The sequence below is a fragment of the Bos javanicus genome, chromosome 8 (assembly GCF_032452875.1).
Source record: "Bos javanicus breed banteng chromosome 8, ARS-OSU_banteng_1.0, whole genome shotgun sequence".
In the NCBI taxonomy this organism is placed as follows: Eukaryota; Metazoa; Chordata; class Mammalia; order Artiodactyla; family Bovidae; genus Bos; species Bos javanicus.
This window is the reverse complement of record NC_083875.1, coordinates 19657383-19676851: the sequence shown is the minus strand read 5'-3', so window position 1 is coordinate 19676851 and position 19469 is coordinate 19657383. Positions and strand designations below refer to the sequence as shown.

The following is a 19469-nucleotide window of genomic DNA, read 5'->3' as shown; positions in this document are numbered from 1 at the left end:
TTACATTCTTAACAAATCATTGCAAGAATGAATGCTGAGTATTCATTGAAATATTTCATTTTGATATTGGAGAAAAATGCTGTCTACAAAATCTAAATACATGAGTTGAACTCTTAGTTTTCATGTAGATTCAGAGAATAATATTTCCTAACTCTGTCTTTCATTCTTTTTGATCCATGTGATAAAGAATAGTGGTTGATTAGCGCAATCAGGTTACCTAGAGTTCAATAAACCCTATTCTGTTCCATTATATTCTACATCTTGAAGTTATTAAAGTCTGCTTTTAAACAAACAACAACAACAACAAAAGACTACTTAAAAACAATCTTACTTTCTTTAAAAAAAAAAAGAGCTTCAGTGAATTTCCCCTGTCAATTGCATTTTCTGCCTCTGAGGCTTCTCTGAGCTATTTCCCTCATCTGTGAGGCAGGGGATTCTTCCTGCCAGCTTCCTGAGCAGATCTAGGGGGAAATTAACACATCCACAACTGAGTTCAAGCATTGCTGACATCTGCTTTACTCATTTTCACAGCACACTCGCACTGCACCCTTATGCACTGTTTTATCATGTGGCTCATTTCAAGAAAATGCATTTAACTTTTAGGTACTACTCTGTGGTATGAAGTGTGGCAAATAGGAAGTAAAATAACCTTGAAAGAGCATTTCCACCTATATGCAGCTATAATAATCACTGAGTCTCAAACCTCAGTGCTTATGATATGCTCCGTTTGGTAAAAGCTTATGAAGCCAGGGTCAATGTTGATACCTAAAGAAACCAATCTCACTTTTGAAGAGAAAACAACAAAATATCAACAACAAATCATCTCTTTACGTGGACTGGAATTTATTGCTTCCCAGAAAGATAGTAAGCAGTCACTTTTACAGTCATTTATTTAATGGGTCTGTTTTGTTTTAATAGTAGGAAAATGAAACCAAAGTTAAAGGCTTTGGGTTTAATTTTGAGTTCTACCTTTGAAAAGAATTCTGTGTGTTTTCTGTGCTCTAATTTATTTCAGTTGTTCCATTTACATATAATTTAAAATTGAGAAGCCTCTTTAATGTAGATCCCATTTAATTTAGAATATATGATAAAGCAAATTGTACTAAAGACTGCTTTGATTCTATGGATACAGGCTTTGCTAAGAAGATGTATATTGTAAACAAGATTTTTATTATAGCATAACATCTACAGTGGAAGACATAATGAATGAATTATTAGTGCTCCATCACTAATAGCAAATTGACAGAGAAGGTCTGCCAAAAATAGCTTAATCCAAATTGTTCCAAACAGTATTATTGACAATATACTTAAAAATGTCTCTCAGTTCAAGCTTTAATAATTGTGATTTGTTCTTCTGTTCAGTCATTAACAGTGTATTCTTGAATCTTTTTTTTTTAAGATACATTCTTTTTTAAATATTTTAAATAAAAAACATTTATTCTTGGTTTGTATATGAATATCAACTCATATAACATTGTTATGTTCTTTTATAAATGAAGTACAGGAGAAAGAAGGAAAATATAATTATTACAGTGTAACATTTCCAAGAAATTGATTAATTTGTAAAACCAAGAGGTTATTTAAATACCTGTGAGATATTTAACAATATTATCAACTGTCAATTGTTGCTTTGAAAATCATAATAAATGTGTTCTCACAACAGTAATCTTTAGATAGAAATGTGTAGGCATAGATAGGTTGAGGGTGGGTGTTAAATTCAACCATATTCCCTATATAGTCATTAGGAAAGTCTTTAAAATGCAACTTAAATTTTATTACAAATCTTACATTTTAGTTGTAAATTTAGTTATGCAGTTAATAAAACTACACTTGTAAGAGGAAATCTTTCTTTTTTTGTTAATAAAGTGTTAAGATATCTAAATTTAAATTATAGTGAATAACAACTTCAAAGGAATAATAATAGTATTTGGAAAATAAGACTAGTACATAAAGTCAAATTATCTAATAAATAAAATTTTTTCTGTATCATTTTGCCATCCTGAGTCTCACTGATATGTACATTTGTATCCATGAACGATGTTGTCATGTTTTGTCTCCTGAAGAGACCACCAGAAAAACCTTTTGATCAAAAAGTTAAGTTTATTAGATCTACCCCCTTAAGGAAGAACACACCTTGCTTCCTGTGCGGCTCAGATGGTAAGGAATCTGCTTGTAATGCAAGAGACCCAGGTTGGATTGCTGAGTTGAGAAGACCCCCTGGAGAAGGAGATGGTTACACACTCCAGTATTCTTGCCTGGAAAATTTCAGGGACAGGGCAGCTACAGGACAGTGGGCTTCAGTTCATGGGATCACATCAAATTACCTTTTTTTTTTTTCCCACTTAAGGGAGAACCCATCTTGAGTCTTAATAGCGCCTTAGAGGGAGGCATCAGAGGAAAACATGTATAGAGTTTTAGGGCCTAGAGTTGATTATTTTAAGGTAGATCCTGCAAGGAAGGGTACTGGTTAGGGTTGGTCAGCATTTTTGACATGATAGTTTAGGATTGGCCAGCACAGCAAATCAAGGATTTTGAAGCATGTCATGATGAACAAGCTCTTAGTCTTGAAAAGTACAAGAGCTCTTTTTAATGCACTGTTTTAATTGGTTCACAGTCCTTTTTTCCAGGGGCCAGTATTTCCTGGAGCAAGCAGCTCAGTTATTTTCACTTATCCTCATATTGTCTAGCATATGAAACTCTACCTGTTACTTCTGTTATTTAACATAGGAGCAGGTAATTTTCTCAATTTAAAGTACCTGTTTTGTATGAGCTCAAACAAAAATTATTAATTTATGCTAGATACTGTTCACACCTTGGTGTATCCCTACATGCAATCATTATATCTAAAACCTATTTAGATATACTTTTTCTTCTCTGTGCTATCTCTTTACTTCTTTGTCAGTTCACAACACAAGGTCTTCCTCATTTATAACACTCCTATTATCAAAACTGATCAAAACCTAAAAATAAATGAAATTTTAATCTTGAAAATTAATTATCATGAAAAGTATAAAATTCATAACAGTGATACTTTATGTGGACTATGTTATCTGTCATATCCTGTTCTATTATTATCGCCATTTAACATGCACTGATACTAAGGCAGATGCAAGTTAAGTAGCTTGCAGATAGACTATGTGTTAATTTCTTTAACATCTATGGTTAAAGAAAATTTTATAGGTAAAATAAATATAATCAATAATGAATAAATTAAAGAGACAGATATTAAAAGTTTTGAGTGGACACATTGGTATTTCTATGCCAAACAAAAGTCTAAAGGTTTTCTTCTAAAGAAATGGAACTAATTATTTAGAATACCTAAAATATTTAAATATGTGGAAGAATAAGAGATTTGGTTAGAATGTGAGCTTTCCAAATCCTGGATTCAGTTAACCCAGATTTTTGGACAAATATATCCCTCTTATATTCTATCGTACATATAGTATGCAGCTTTTCTTGTACCCTACAAAACATTTTGGATCCCCAATTAGAAGTAGCTGTGGATCCCTAATCTAGGCTATGGCTTTCTGCTTCATGCATTTATATACACCACTCCTTAAGTTGCTTTTCTTGTTATCACATGTATTGACAGTTTTCATGGGTTATCTATGTTCTGCATTGCTCTATCTCAAATATTCTTGCAGTTATTATTTCTGGGGGCTTATATTTAGTAATTCTACTATATGATCATACCTTTTGAACAAATCTGGCTCTTGAGGAATATGGATTAAAAGATGGAGTGATTGGTCTTGCTGCTCCTTTATCCTTTAGTGCCATCCTCTCTAAATCATCACGTTTCATGCCATGTATCTGACTTAAAATAGTTTGTGTTTTTGCTAGTAGGAAAAATCATTGGAAAATATAAGATGAGCTCAGTGGATAGAGCTTGCCAATAGAGTGTTCTGGAGAAAGATAATACTATGGAGTTGGAAATTTCACTTGTTAGATATTTAGTTATCCTGGGCCTTTAAGGCATGTGTTCTTAAGTCACCCCCACCAGAATAAACTTGTTGTCTCTAAATTTGCTTATAGCAATTAGAGGGCAAAGAATTGAGAATGCTTTGCTGTAAACATTAATATAAACTTCTACTTTCAAATGGAAGTAGAAAAAACTCCCTAGCAAAACTGTTGATAAAACTGGTAAAAATTACTTTAAAAAAAGCATTTACTGTCTGAGGAAATTGTCCTAAGGGTACACAGCTAATGAAGAAACATTTATCCAAAATTGAAATGAGAAGTAGATAATTCAACAATAGTTGGAGAATTCAGTGTTCTACTTCCCCTAATGGATAGAATTGCTAAGCAAAAGATCAACAAGGACATAGCTGATTTAAATAATGGTATAAAGCAATTAGATTCAATAGATATCCATAGAACATTCCATTTAACGACAATGGAATAAATATTCTTCTCAAGAGCACATGAAATACCATCTATGAAAGACAATATATGAGGCCATGAAACATGACTCAATGAATGTAAGGTGCTGAGATCATAGAAACTATGTTTTCTAATAACAATAAAATTAAATTGAAAATCCAAACCCACAAAGAAATTTGGGGAGTTAATAATTATGTAGGCATTAAATACTACTTTCCTAAACAACAAATGGGATAAGGAAGAAATCACAAGGGGAATTAGAAAATACTTTGTGATAATTAAAAATGAAGACTTATTAACATCTTTCAGTAAAAGCTGAAAAATATTAGTTCACTTTGGTGAAATAGACAAGTCCCAAGAAGGTCAAAAAGTACTGAAAGTCACTTGAAGAAATAGAAAATCTGAATAAACCTATAGTAGTGAAGAGATTGATTTAAAAAACAAAGTACCCCTAAAATGCCCAGAGTCGAATGGCTTTACTTGTGAACTCTGCCACATATTTGAAAAGTGATTAATATCATTTTCTCACAAATTATTCCAAAATATAGACGAGGAAGGAATACTTCCCAACTCATTACATTAAGCCTATATTTCCTTGTATGGAAAACATTTTGGCAGTTGTTTAAAAGGTAAAAACATAGAAGCATCACCTGACCCAGCAGCTCTACTAGATAAACCTCAAAGAAATAAAAACATACATCCACACATAAACACATACAGAAATATTCCTAGCAGTGTTACTCAAAGAGCCAAAAGGTGGAAACAACACAGATGTCCATGAACTGATAGATGAATTAATTAACAATTGTATATCCATTAAAGGGAATATTATTTAGTAATTAAATAAAGGAATGAAGAATCGTTGTTGTCGTTTTAGTTGCTAAATTGTGTCCAACTCTTTTGGGACCCCCATGGATTATACCAGCTCCTCTGTCCATGGGGTTCTCCAGGCAAGAATACTGGAGTGGGTTGCCATTTCCTATTCCAGGGGATCTTCCCAACCCAGGATTGAAACTGCATCTCCTGATTATGCTAGAATTTATGGTGGTAATAACTGCACAACTCTGTGAATATATTAAAAAACTTTAAGGGATTTCTCTGGTGGTCCAGCAGTGAAGACTCTGCACTTCACACAGGAGGTACGGGTTTGATCCCTGGTCAGGGAACTAAGATCCTGCATGCTGTGTGGTGTAGCCAAAAAATAAAACATAAAATAGTACACTTTAAATAGGGAATTGTATATATGTATGTGAATTATATAAAGCTATTATAAAAAAAGTCAAACTTTATATTTTGGGGCTCCAAAATCACTGCAGATGGTGATTGCAGCCATGAAATTAACAGATGCTTACTACTTGGAAGGAAAGTTATGACCAACCTATGCAGCATATTCAAAAGCAGAGACATTACTTTGCCAACAAAGGTCCATCTAATCAAGGCTATGGTTTTTCCAGTGATCATGTATGGATGTGAGAGTTGGACTGTGAAGAAAGCTGAGTGCCGAAGAATTGATGCTTTTGAGCTGTGGTGTTGGAGAAGACTCTTGAGAGTCCCTTGGACTGCAAGGAGATCCAACCAGTCCATTCTAAAGGAGATCAGTCCTGGTTGTTCTTTGGAAGGACTGATGCTAAAGCTGAAACTCCAATACTTTGGCCACCTCATGCAAAGAGTTGACTCATTGGAAAAGACCTTGAAGCTGGGAGGGATTGGGGGCAGGAGGAGAAGGGGACGACAGAGGATGAGATGGCTGGATGGCATCACTGACTCGATGGACATGAGTTTGAGTGAACTCCGGGAGTTGGTGATGGACAGGGAGGCCTGGCGTGCTGTGATTCATGGGGTCGCAAAGAGTCAGACACGACTGAGCGACTGAACTGAACTGAATTATAAAAATAATACCTATTTCACTCATTTTTGTGATGTATTTAAAAACAAGCCACGCTCAGTCACTTCAGTCATGTCCAACATTTTGCGAGCCTATGGACTGTAGCCCGCTAGGCTCCTCTGTTCATGGGATTCTCTAGGCAAGAATACTGAAGTAGGTTCCCATGCTGCCCTCTAGGGGATCTTCCTGACCCAGGGATAGATCCCTAGCCTCTTATGTCTCCTTCACTGGCAAGTAGATTCTTTACTACTAGTGCCACTAAGCAGGGATCTATGTTTACATGTACTTGGTAATAAATTTATGTGTGGGAGCAAAAGTTAACAAATACATATATGTATGAAGGAAAGTCCAATGCACACTGTGTACATCTTCATGTGATATTTGGGATCTGAAGGAATTGTTTACCTTCATATAAATGAACACTAAATTTCCTGAGTAAGAGTTACTCATTCTAACTTATAGAATCAGTTCCTGCTAAGTGAACATGTTCACCCTTCCAGGAGACTTCTGATGGTTAGCAACGAAAATCCCAACTATTGAGTTTTTATCATTATTACTAATAAACCCATGGGGAAGACAATAAAAAATAAGAGCAAAATTCTATGATATTTTAGGATTTCCTTGTAGAGATATTAATTTTGAATAAAACATGAACATTTTGGTCCCCTGGTTTTTAAACAAATGGTTGCTTAATTGAAAATGTGTCCTAAAGCACTATAGTGATCATCTCACTTCCATAATATTATTGCTTCAAGCACATGCATTTTGATACATATTCTGACATTTCACAATATGTACATACTGCATAATCAAATGGCATAAAATTTTCAGATAAAGCATAAGACATCCAAACAATGTCTTGAAAAATAAGGTTATGACAAGTGTGTTATTAGGAGATTATATAATATATATATGTAAGAAAAAACTGAGTTTGTTTACATTATTAGTATTTTACAGGATTTATGTTTTTTTTTTTTCCAGCAGGAATACTTTATGTATTTTTCCTTTCATTTACTGCAGCTGAGTTGATAATTGTTTTTCCAAATGTCACAGCTGCAAGAACATATTTCAAAAATGTTATAACCACAGGTATTAAATTCACCTCCTACTTCTTGGGAGTTTATACTTTTTAGCCTATAATTATAGAATCTGGTCTTTTAGCCTTCTTTTCACTTTTTGAGTTAGTAGCGGGCACCAGCGGTAGCTCATCTAATTTTGACAACCTTGAATGTATTTGAATATCTAAGGAAACATTGTGATCTCTGCTCAGAATTTTCTCCGAGATTGTCTTCTTTTCTAGCTTGCGTGTGTGTGTGTGCATGTGGATTTTTCCTAAAGCAAGAAAGCTGAAGTCAGAAATAATGTGCAGTGAAAGAAAATAAATCTGGCCTTTTTGATACCAGAGAAAAAAACTGCTTCTTTTGTGTAAATACGCTTTTTCCAATTTTTTTTATTTTTTAAAATTTGTATTGAAGTAGAGTTGATTTGCAATGTTGTATTGGTTTCGGGTATGTGTAGATGTTTTATTTTCATATCTAAGCTGGCAAATTACTAGGAGAATGATAATAAACACAGTAGTTGCAGTGTTCTGATTTGGTCCCACCCAAAACAATTGTGGGTCCCTTCGTGGCTAAGATGGTAAAGAATTTGCCTGAAATGCAGAAGACCCAGGCTCAGTCCCTGAGTTGGGAAGATTCCCTGGAGAAGGAAATGGTCATCCACTCCAGTAGTATTGCCTGAGAAATCCCATGGACAGAGGAGCTTGACAGGCTACAGTCCATGGGATTACCAAGAATCGGACATATCTGAGTGATTAACACACATACAAAACAACTGTATATTTTATCTTCCACGAAGGTTGAACTGTAATGACTAGCAGTAAGGCCTAAAAGTACTGAGGTAATCTAGTTCCAGTGAACTCTTCAAGGCACCTTTCTTACTCAGGATGGTGTTAAAATTAAACAGGGGAAGGACCACAGGAAAGCAGGCAAGAGTAAGTCCAAATAGAAGTGGAAGTGAAGTGAAGTCGGAGGGGAACAAAAGAGAGAAAATCTCAGAAAGCAGTTAACCATAGTTTTTAGCACTACCCTCTCAGGGGTTGCGCAGAGTCGGACACAACTGAAGTGACTTAGCAGCAACATAACAGAAGGGGGAGCTCTGGGAAGTTAAAAACACTTCAGTTCAGTTCAGTCGCTGAGTCATATCCGACTCTTTGCGACCCCATGAATCACAGCATGCCAGGCCTCCCTGTCCATCACCAACTTCCGGAGTTCACTCAGACTCACGTCTATCGAGTCGGTGATGCCATCCAGCCATCTCATCCTCTGTCATCCCCTTTTCCTCCTGCCCCCAATCCCTCCCAGCATCAGAGTCTTTTCCAATGAGTCAACTCTTCCCATGAGGTGGCCAAAGTACTGGAGTTTCAGCTTTAGCATCATTCCTTCCAGAGAACACCCAGGGCTGATCTCTTTCAGAATGGACTGGTTGGATCTCCTTGCAGTCCAAGGGACTCTCAGGAGTCTTCTCCAACACCACAGTTCAAAAGCATCAATTCTTAAGCGCTCAGCTTTCTTCACAGTCCAACTCTCACATCCATACATGACCACTGGAAACACTCTTAGTCAATCCCTTTTTTTCTGGGTTTGGGAAAATTAAATTCAAATAGGAATGTACAACAGAAAAGTATCAAGGTTAAATTTCATAGAAAATTATTTGAAGAAAAAAGAATGTAGAGTCTTATACTGGAAGTACTGAAGTACAAAGTAAAAACAAGAACAAAATTTAAATATAAAGTAACAAAGGAAGTGATAAAAACATTGCAGAGATGGTGATAAGTACTGAAGGTCAATAAAGAGTTTTAGGCATACAAATACTAGAGTTTCTAAAGGACCTAAGAAAAGCATCAGAGAAAATTATGAAAATGTACACTTCAAGGAAACTTTCCTTTAAATAAACATTTAAACTTTACATTAAAAGACAAACTGTGAACCTGAGAATATTGACTATGATGACCAACAAGAATTAGTCTAGTAAAATTATTGTCCTTAAAATGAGGGAAAATTGAGAATGTGACTTAAAAGGGAAATAAAACTAGATCATCACCTGATTTTCAGTAACTATTTTTATGCAAAATTGAGTATAGTACTCAACTTATTCAAGGAAAGAACATAAGAACCATGGATTTTGTGTCCAGGAAAATTGACCTCCATGTATAAAGGACTTTGTAAAGGATACTGTAAAACTAATATCAAGTGACAAAATCTCAGAGAATACGGTTCTTATAAGACTCTCCTAAATATTTTACTTAAGAATAAGCTTCAAGAAAACAAAATGACTAGAGAGACACATAATAGAGAAGAGATTAGCATTAAATAGGTAATTCTTATACTAAATGAGAATTAAAAGGGGAGTAAATAGCACACAATTCCCATCTGTCGTGATGATTTAGTTAGAGGACAATGATTGAAAATGAGGAGGATGAGGATAGCATATATCAACTATCAGTAAAAAAAAAAATAGTTATTGGTAATACAAAAGTACTATTAACATTGTTAGTCTAAAACTGTTATATATGAGAAGACACTGAAAATATGTAATTATAGTTCATTTGAATTCCATCATCCCTATTGTTCTAGAAAACTAGAATTCTCTTTGTGAAACTAAGGAGATTCAGATGTATTATAGAAAAGGTTAAGTAGAAAACCCTGAATGCTACATATGTAATTGGAATATCAGTATAAAACATGAAATATTTTACCTTTATATATTTATACATAACTTATATACACATATGTGTGGTATATATGTATGTCTATGTAAATACACACACAAGATTTCAGCTAGTATATATTCCTAATAAATATCCTTAGCTCTGTCCTTCAAAAACATGATAGAAACAATGACCAGCTCAGCAGTAGTTTGCTTCCCAAGCCCTAATAATGATCCTGATTTATCATTCCCCATTAGAAGAAAATCAGGTCTTGTAGAGAAACAAATGATTCTTGTTCTTGGGAAGAAAATATACAAGATGAGCCTGGGACATCTTGACATACTAGTTCTCAAGAAAGTTTTCTAAGAAAATAAAAGGAGTTAGGAACCCTCTCCCTCTTAGGCGGCGGGGGGGGGGGGGGGAAGCATTACTGAATACAGATATTAGAAACTGAGTATTTTAGCCATGTATTGGGTTAAAAAGATACAGTGTATGAAGTAAGAGGGCTTCCCTGGTGGTTCAGTGGTAAAGAACTCTCCTGCCAATGCAGGAGATGCAAGTTCAATCCCTGGATAAGGAAGATCCCATGGAGAAGGAAATGGCAACCCACTCTAATGTTCTTGCCTGGGAAATCCCATGGACAGAGGAGCTTGGTGGGCTGCAATCCATGGGGTTGCAAAAGAATCAGACACTACTTAGCGACTAAGCAACAACAAAGTAAGAACTTGAATTGAGACAAAATTTCCACAGTAATTAATATGTCCTTGTTGGTAATTTCTTTGAGATTCAACCTCTGTGATAAAAAGCTGGCCGATCTCCCAAAATATGAAAGATTTGTTTCGTGGGCCAACTCTTAAAAATAATACTTAAATATTTAAGAGATAGTGTCATAGCTTGTTCACTGTATACTCTAGAAACACAAATTGATTTTTATACCATCTCCAACTGATTAAATCATTCTGAAAAGGTCAGTGTTTTAGTTTATTTTGAATTTGGGTTATGTATCAAAGAAGTTCCATTTCCCTAGTACAGGTCATAAAAATTTGATACCTTGTAAGAGGGATTTAAGAAAAATTCTCCAATGAAGTATGAATAAAGTAACAGATAGATGTTTGTAATTTAAAGGATTCTACTAAAAGCCTGTGACTTCCCTACTGAATACCTATCATATCCAAATTGTAGTGAATAATTGATATCAATAACATAAAATATCTTTAGTCATAAAGGAAAACACATACATTTGATTATATGTCTATATTATGGGACATCAGTAAGCCGTCTCCCATTTATTACCTTGACTAGCACTCAATACAATGTAAAATTTTAAACGGACACAGCCAATGAATAACTGTGACTCCTGCATCTCACATACCAACTCATCCAGCTGCTGAACCATGGAGGTTCTTGTTATTTTAGTTTTGTAAACAGAGTCAAAAAAAATTTTTTTTTAAATTGTTACATGCTTACTATCTTAGATCTAAACTTTAATGGATCCATTAAAGAAAAAAAAATAATTTGTAGCATTACTATGAATCAGGCTTTAATTAAAATAGTTCTGAAATTGTGAATACTTTAGCTAACTAATTAACATATAAATATTAATTTTTAATTATTAGAATAATCTAGAAAGAAGCACAAGTCTAGCTTATTATTGATTGCATCAACTCCCGATTACTCTAGAAACATCATCTCCCATCTTCTTGGCTATATCACTGCTCCACAGATTTGATGTCTCCTGTAGTAAGCAACGTTTGCTTGGAGAAGTCCATCAACAGAGGAGCTTGAGAGGTCACAGTCCATGGAGTCACAAAGAGTTGGACATGACTGAGGAGTAAACACTTTTAGCCACCTTACCAGTAACTACCTCAACACTTGCTTATTTATAACTACACTTGTCTGGTTTACTTTGTATGCACAGAAGTCCCTTAAAATGTTCACACTTAACCCTTCTGCTGTTCTACAATTTAAAAGAGAAAATGCTCTATAAAAATGGTGTCATATAAGTCAGCAATTAGAGAAGTAGGTCAACTTGCTGACACCATCTTCAAGTAATAGTTTTATTTATTTTGAAGAAATAAGTGGTTCATTATTTGTCTTGAAGCATAGCTTAAAGATACTTGCCATACCCATTTAAATGTAAATACAAGACATATCAAAAAGTTAAAATATGTTATCTCAAACCAAACCTATCATAGCATCTTCTGAATTATGTATTTGATTTTGAAAAATACAGTCTCATTTACTTAATACAAATCCTCCTGTGTTTTCTCCATTGAACACAGGGAATGATGACAAGAAATCCTTTGTATCTGAAGTGATTTCAGTTCTTATAAGCCGAAACTGGTCATATTCATCTCCAGCTGTGGATTAGAAACAGAACTTGGATTTAAGAAGATAAAAATGACAGATTCATGAGATTAGAACTCCTAAAGTGATATCCAATGAGTAACAGTCTGGACCAGAAAGGGAACATACCCTACTGATGCAGGTAATACTCATCAACTTGTCTGAACGTTGAATTTGGGTAGAGCAGTATTTCTCCTGAAAAATCTTAGTCTAAACCAGATCTTCCACTATATTGTCAAATTTTTATGGTCTGTAGTGTTAAAACCAACAGAAAAAAATTATATAAAAATTACTTCCAGGTCTGTTTTATATGTATAACATTTAGTTCTTACTTCAACCTGGTTCTCTGTCTGCCATGGAACAGATCATATACATGACCAGAAGATGATTTAAATTTTATTTTTACACTCTGAGATGAATCAGGATGTTGAGTTCTTTGGTTTGGCTTTATTTGTATGTATAAATGTTGTTGTTCAGTTGCTAAATTGTGTCCGACTCTTTGTGGCCTCATGGACTGTAGCACACCAGGCTTCTCTGTCCTTCACTATCTACCTGAGTTTGCTCAAACTCGTGTCCATTGAGTCAGTGATGCATTCCAACCATCTCATGCTCTGATGCCCCCTTCTCCTCCTGCTGTCCATCTTTCACAGATCAGGGTCTTTTCCAATGTATTGGCTCTTCAAATCAGGTGGCTGAAGAATTGGAGCTTCAGTATCAGCCCTTCCAATGAATATTCAGGGTTGATTTTCTTTAGGATTGACTGGTTTGATCTCCTTGCACTCCAGGGGATTCTCAAGGGTCTTTTCCACCACTGCAATTTGAACACAACAGTTCTTTGGCATTCAGCCTTCCTTAAGGTCCAACTCTCATATCCATACATGACTACTGGAAAAGTAATGTCTCTGCTTTTTAATACACTGTCTAGGTTTGTCATAACTTTTCTTCCAAGGAGTAAGACTTAATTTTGTGGCTATAGTCACCATCCTTAGTGATTTTGGAACCCAAGAAAATAAAATCAGTTACTATTTCCATTTTTTCTCCATCTATTTGCCATGAAGTGATGTGACCAGATGCCATGATCTTAGTTTTTTGAATGTTGAGTTTTAAACCAGCTTTCAGTCTCCTCTTTCACCTTCATCAAGAGGCTCTTTAGTTCTGCTTCTCTTCCTGCCATTAAAGTGGTATCATCTGTATATCAGAGGTTGTTAATATTTCTTCTGGCAGTCTTGATTTCAGCTTGTGATTCATCCAGCCCTGCATTTTCCATGATGTACTCTGTGTATAAGTTATATAAGTGGGGTTACTATATACATCCTTGGCATACTCCTTTCCCAATTTTGAACCAGTCCATTGTGCCATGTCAGTTTCTAATTGTTGATTCTCAATCAGCATACAGATATCTCAGGAGGCAGGTAAAGTGGTCTGGTATTCCCATCTCTAAGAATTTTCCAGTTTTTGTGATACACACAGTCAAAGGCTTTAGTGTAGTCAATGAAGCAGAAGTTGATGTTTTCCTGGAATTCCCTTGCTTTTTCTATTGCCCAATGGATGCTGACAATTTGATCTCTGGTTCCTCTGCTTTTTCAAATTCAACTTGTACTTCTGGAATTTCTCAGTTCACATACTGTTGAAGCTTAGCTTGAAGGATTTTGAGCATCATCGTGCTAGCATGTGAAATGAATGCAATTGTGTTGTAGTTTGAACATTTTTTGGCATGGCCTTTCTTTGGTGTTGGAAAGAAAACTGAACTTTTCTAGTCCTATGGCCATTGTCGAGTTTTCCACATTTGCTGACATATTGAGTGCAGCACTTTAACAGCATCATCTTTTAGGATTTGAGATAGCTCAGCTGGCATTTCATCACCTCCACTAGCTTTTTTCATAGTAATGCTTCCTAAGGCCCACTTGACTTCACACTCAAGGTTGTCTGACTTTAGGTGAGTGACCACAGCATTGTGGTTATCCAGGTCATTAAGACCTTTTTTATATAGTCTTCTGTGTATTCTTGCCACCTCTTCTTAATATCTTCTGCTTCTGTTAGGTCCTTGCTGTTTCTGTTCTTTATTGTGTCTATCTTTGCATGAAATGTTCCCTTGGTATCTCAAATTTTCTTGAAGAGATCTCTCATCTTTCCCATTCTATTGTTTTCCTCTGTTTCTTTGCTTTGACCACTTAAGAAGGCCTTCTTATCTCTCCTTGCTATTCTCTGAAACTCTGCATTCAGTTGGGTGTATCTTTCCTTTTCTCCTTTGCCTTTCACTTCTCTTATTTTCACAGCTATTTGTAAGGCCTCCTCAGACAGCCATTTTTTCCTTCTCGTATTTCTTTTTCTCAGGATGGTTTTGGTTACCAAAACCATCCATATTGGGATATTACGAACCTCCATCCAAAATTCTCCAGGCCCTCTATCAGACCTAATCCCTTGAATGTATTCATCACCTCCACTGTATACTCGGAAGGGATTTGATTAGGTCATAGTTGAATGGTCTAGAGGTTTCCCATACTTTTTTCAGTTTAAGCCTGAATTTTACATATGTATGTATGTATGTATGTATTTTGTTGTTGTTATTATTGTTTTGTTGTGTTTGATTGGTTATTTAAAAATTTTAAATATTTTTTATCAACATGGTATTTTAAATGGAATTCAGTGAAAATGGTGGACTGTCATATGAGAATTAAAATTTCAGCCAGTTGTTTCTTCTGAAATTTGGCTACTTTGCATTAGGACGTTTGACAAAGAAAAGAAAAAAATCTCTTTCAGAAATCATAAATTTCTATAATTTGATTTCTTTGTCATGAGTGTAGCTCTAATAACCCAGAATTTCAGGCTGGAGGCCACTTCTGGCTGGTTGACTCAGGAAGAGAAACTCAGTGGCCTTGGTGATAGTAGTGTAGCTATTGTACCTATTTTTAAAATTTATATCTAAATATTTCTCTTTTTAGTGGTAATATAAATGATATTTTATATTTAATTTCAAATTACATTGTTTGCTGTTAGAATATAAGAAAGCAATTGACTTTTGCATATTTAACTTGCATCTGGTAACTGTGTTATAATCGCTTATTAGTTCTGGTATAATTTTGTTGATTCTTTGTGTTTTCTTAGTGTACAGTTATATCATCTACAAACATAGACTGTTTTACTTCCCAATATGGGCTTTTTCTTTTCTTTCTTTTGGTTTTTCTGTATTAACTATGACTTCCAATATACTGTCGAGTAGGAGCAGTAAAAACAGATGTCCTTGCCTTGTCCCTGATGTTAACAGAAAACCATCTAGTTCCTAACATTAGTTATGATGTTAGCTGTGAATTTTTTGTGAATGTTCTTTATCAAGTCAATGAAGTTCCCTTTTATTCCTAGCTTGCTGAGTTTTTTTTTTTTTTAATTATGAATGGGTAATGAATTTTGTTATATTTTTTGCATATGTTGATATGATATTATTTTTCTTACTAATGTGTTGTTGTGATGATTGCATCAGTTGATTGTCAAATATCAAACCAGCATTGCACACCTGAGGTACATCCCACTTGGTTATGTTGTATAACTATTTATAAATTTTTTAATTAAATATTTGCTAATATATCATTGAGGATCTTTACTTCTATGTTTGTGAGGATTATTGGTCTGTAGTTTCCTTGTCTTGAAACATCTTTGTCTGGTTTTTATATTAGGTTGATGTTGGCCTCATAGGATGAGTTAGGATGTATTCACCCTGTTTTCTAGGAGTCGTAGTTGAAAATTGGTGTAATTTCCTCATTTTTTTGGCAGAATTCACCAGTGAAAACATCTGTGCTAGTATTTTGTTATGTAAGGTTATTAATTATTGATACAATTTCTTTAGTAAATATATGACTATTAGGATTATATGTTTTTCCTTGTGTAAGGTTTGATGGGTTCTGTCTTTCAAGGAATTTATCTAAGCTTTCAAATATGTGGGCATAGCCTTGTTCATAATATTTATTTATCATCCTTTAATGTTGAAGGGATTAGCAGTGATCTCTTTTAATTTCCTATATTAGCAATTTGTATCTTTTCTTTTTTTCTTAACTTGGCAAGAAGTTTATCAACTTTATTGAGTTTTCATAAAAAACAGTTTTTGGTTTTGTTGATTTTCTTTATTGATATCCTATTTCAAATTTCCTTGATTTCTGGTCTATTTTTTATTAGTTATTTCCTTCTGCTTGCTTTCCATTTTATGCAAGCTCATTTTAGAGTTTCTCTCAATATTTCTTAACTATATTCTTCCATTCTGAAATACATTTCCAATACATTTACTGATATTTGGTTTGGAACATATCAGCATTTAAATGTGCTATTTCATTGTTTTGCAACTTAATTTCTGATGAGATGTCACTGTCATTTTATTGTTTAATTTTTGAAAGTTAGATGTCTTATACCAGCTTTGAGATTTTCTTGTTTTTGCTTTCTGTAGTTTGACTTATATAAGCCTAGGTACGTTTGGAAAAGGAAATGACAACCCACTCCAGTTTGCTTGCCTGGAGAAGCCTTTGGACAGAGGAGCCTGGTGAACTATAGTCCATAGGGTCACACTGAGTTGGACACGACTGAGTGCCAGCACTTTACTTTTATGCTTCTTTGTTCTCTTCTTAGGTATTTTCAACTTGTGAACTGATAATTTTTTTTCAGTTTTTGAATATTCTCAGGCATCATCTTAATTATACATTCAATTATACATTCAATTATACATTCATAAGAACTTTCCAGTGTTTTTCATTTATTTATTGTGCAATTTTCTTCAATTTCCATTTTTCTTCTATTATTTTGCTTGAACATAAGACAATCCTGTCTTATGCTAATTCTATCTGATATTCTAATAAAACACTGTCACAATTTTCATTCACATGGCAAACTTGGTCCTAGCCAGATATTTAAGGCAAGTAAAATTATAAAGTTTAAGAAAAAACATGTGAAGTTATCACTCTTTGGCAAAAATATGATTGTTTATATAGAAAACCTAATGAGTCTATGGATATACTTTTCTAATTGACAGTGAGTATATCAAATTTATTGAAGACCAGGCCATTGTAGAAAACAAACAGAAAAGATTTTAAATAGTGTCATTTATTACAGCTTTAGAAAACATCAAATGCCTATGAGTAAATGTAACAAAATATGTACAAAATTTCTACACTTCTGTAAAAGATAATTAAATATGAATTTTTAAAAATCTAAGTAAATTTCTTGAATTAGAAAATGTTTTAAGATTTGAAAACACTATTTTAGAACTGTTTTATAAATTCAATGAAAATATATTCAACTCATATAAAAGTTTTTACACTTATGTAAATCCCAAATTTCATTCTAAATTGATAGTTAAAAGTCCTGAATAGTCAAGGAAAACTCAAAAAAGAAATACAAAGCTGGATAAATTAAAGATTTAGATATAAAAAGCCATTAAAAATATCTATATATTATGGTATTTGGCATAAGAAAAGACAAAAAACAATGAAACATATTAACATTCTTTTGATTAGTGACTATAGCAAGAAAAGAGGAAAATTAAATGGTTTTAATTCAAATGATCATTCACATTTTTAAGAAAGGAATGATAGCCCTTGATTAATATCATATGTGAGTCAATTACAGCTATATCACAGATTAAAAAAAGAAAAGTAAAACAATAAAGCTTTTTGATGAAGCATATTTGTTATCTTGGAGCAGGCTATTTCTTCAGCAGAATACAATGTGACATGATATTTGATAAATTAAATTCCATTAAGATTACGTCCTGGTATTAATTAAAGTGCACCATTTAGAAGGCTAAATTTCAGCCAAATAGAGTGAGAAAAATGTATGCAATGCATAAATCTTGCAAAGACCTGTACCTAGATAATATATAATGGTCACAACAAAATACTAAGAAAAAGGCAAATAAGCCAATAAACAATGGGCAAAAGGCTTGTTCAGACTTTTCAAATGAGGATTTGCCAATTGTCAATATGCATAGTAAGAGATATTCAAGTGCTTATTCATCAGAAGAATGAAAGTTAGGTCCAACTACACAGCCAGAAGAATGGGTAAAATAAAAATGACACACAATACCAATGTTTATTGAAGATGTAGATCAATGGAAATTTCTGTGCACTTCTGTTGGGAATGTAAATTGGTAAAATTACTTTGGAAATTGTGCTGCAATACCTACTAACATAGAACATACATTTACTGAGCCAATTACCATAAAGTAATTCCTCTTTACTCCAGAAATGCATGCACATGCATAAGGATGGTCCTGGAAGCATTATTTATAATAACCAAACACTGGAGAAAATGCAAACATTCACAGCAGTGGAATGCATAAATAAATCGTTGTGTATTAAAGAACATTGAACAAACTTTACAACGTATAGCAAAACGGAAGAAATTCTAAGCATAATTTGAATAAATAAAGCTAGTGATAAAAGAGTATATATGATTCCATTTACATGAAATTTAAAAAAATAGGGAAAACAAAAGATAATATTTCAAAATACCTACCAGTTGGTAAAACTATACAAAAAAAGTAAGAAAGCATTTATTTTCCATTACCATCAAAATAGTGGTTGTAACCTGCTGGGAGGAAAGAAATTATTAATTGCAGAGTCATGCAAGGATCACCTGAAATGCTGGCAATATTTTACCTTTTTCCTCGTAGGCAGTATGCAAGAATTCCTTCAGAATAATGTACTGAACAGTACACACCTTTTTGTGCACATTATTTATCCATAAACATTTCATAGTAAGTTTAAAATGCTTTTTTTAAAAACTAAAATTATGTGTGATACATTAAAAGATATTTCAGATTAAGTGAGCATTCCATAAATATTTCATAGTAAGTTTAAAATGCTTTTTAAAAACTAAAATTATGTGTAATTCATTAAAAGCAATTTCAGATTAAGTGAGCATTCTGATTCTTAAAGGTAGATTGACAATTGTGGTGAAAATAACACATTGTGTCATGGTAAGTAGATTAAGCTAGTTTTTGTTTTGAAAAGTTAATTTCTAAAATAGATGAGTGAAGGGGATATTAACAAGGAAAATAGTTAAATTTGAATGAGAACCACAAAATCTAAGTGACAGTCATAATAAATAACTATGTTTAAAATTAGAGTCAGAGACATCATTTCTATAAAAGACATCTCAGATCCATAG

The 19469-nt window shown here is 33.8% G+C and overlaps 1 long non-coding RNA gene across 1 annotated transcript in view; it reads left to right on the top strand.

The window, feature by feature from the left end:
- Positions 1-12456, top strand: part of LOC133253377 (uncharacterized) — a 107108-nt gene extending 94652 nt beyond the window's left edge. The window contains exon 3 of the long non-coding RNA XR_009738292.1: positions 12257-12456. This is a non-coding gene — a long non-coding RNA (uncharacterized LOC133253377). The remainder of the gene's footprint in view (positions 1-12256) is intronic.
- Positions 12457-19469: the final 7013 nt, after the last annotated feature.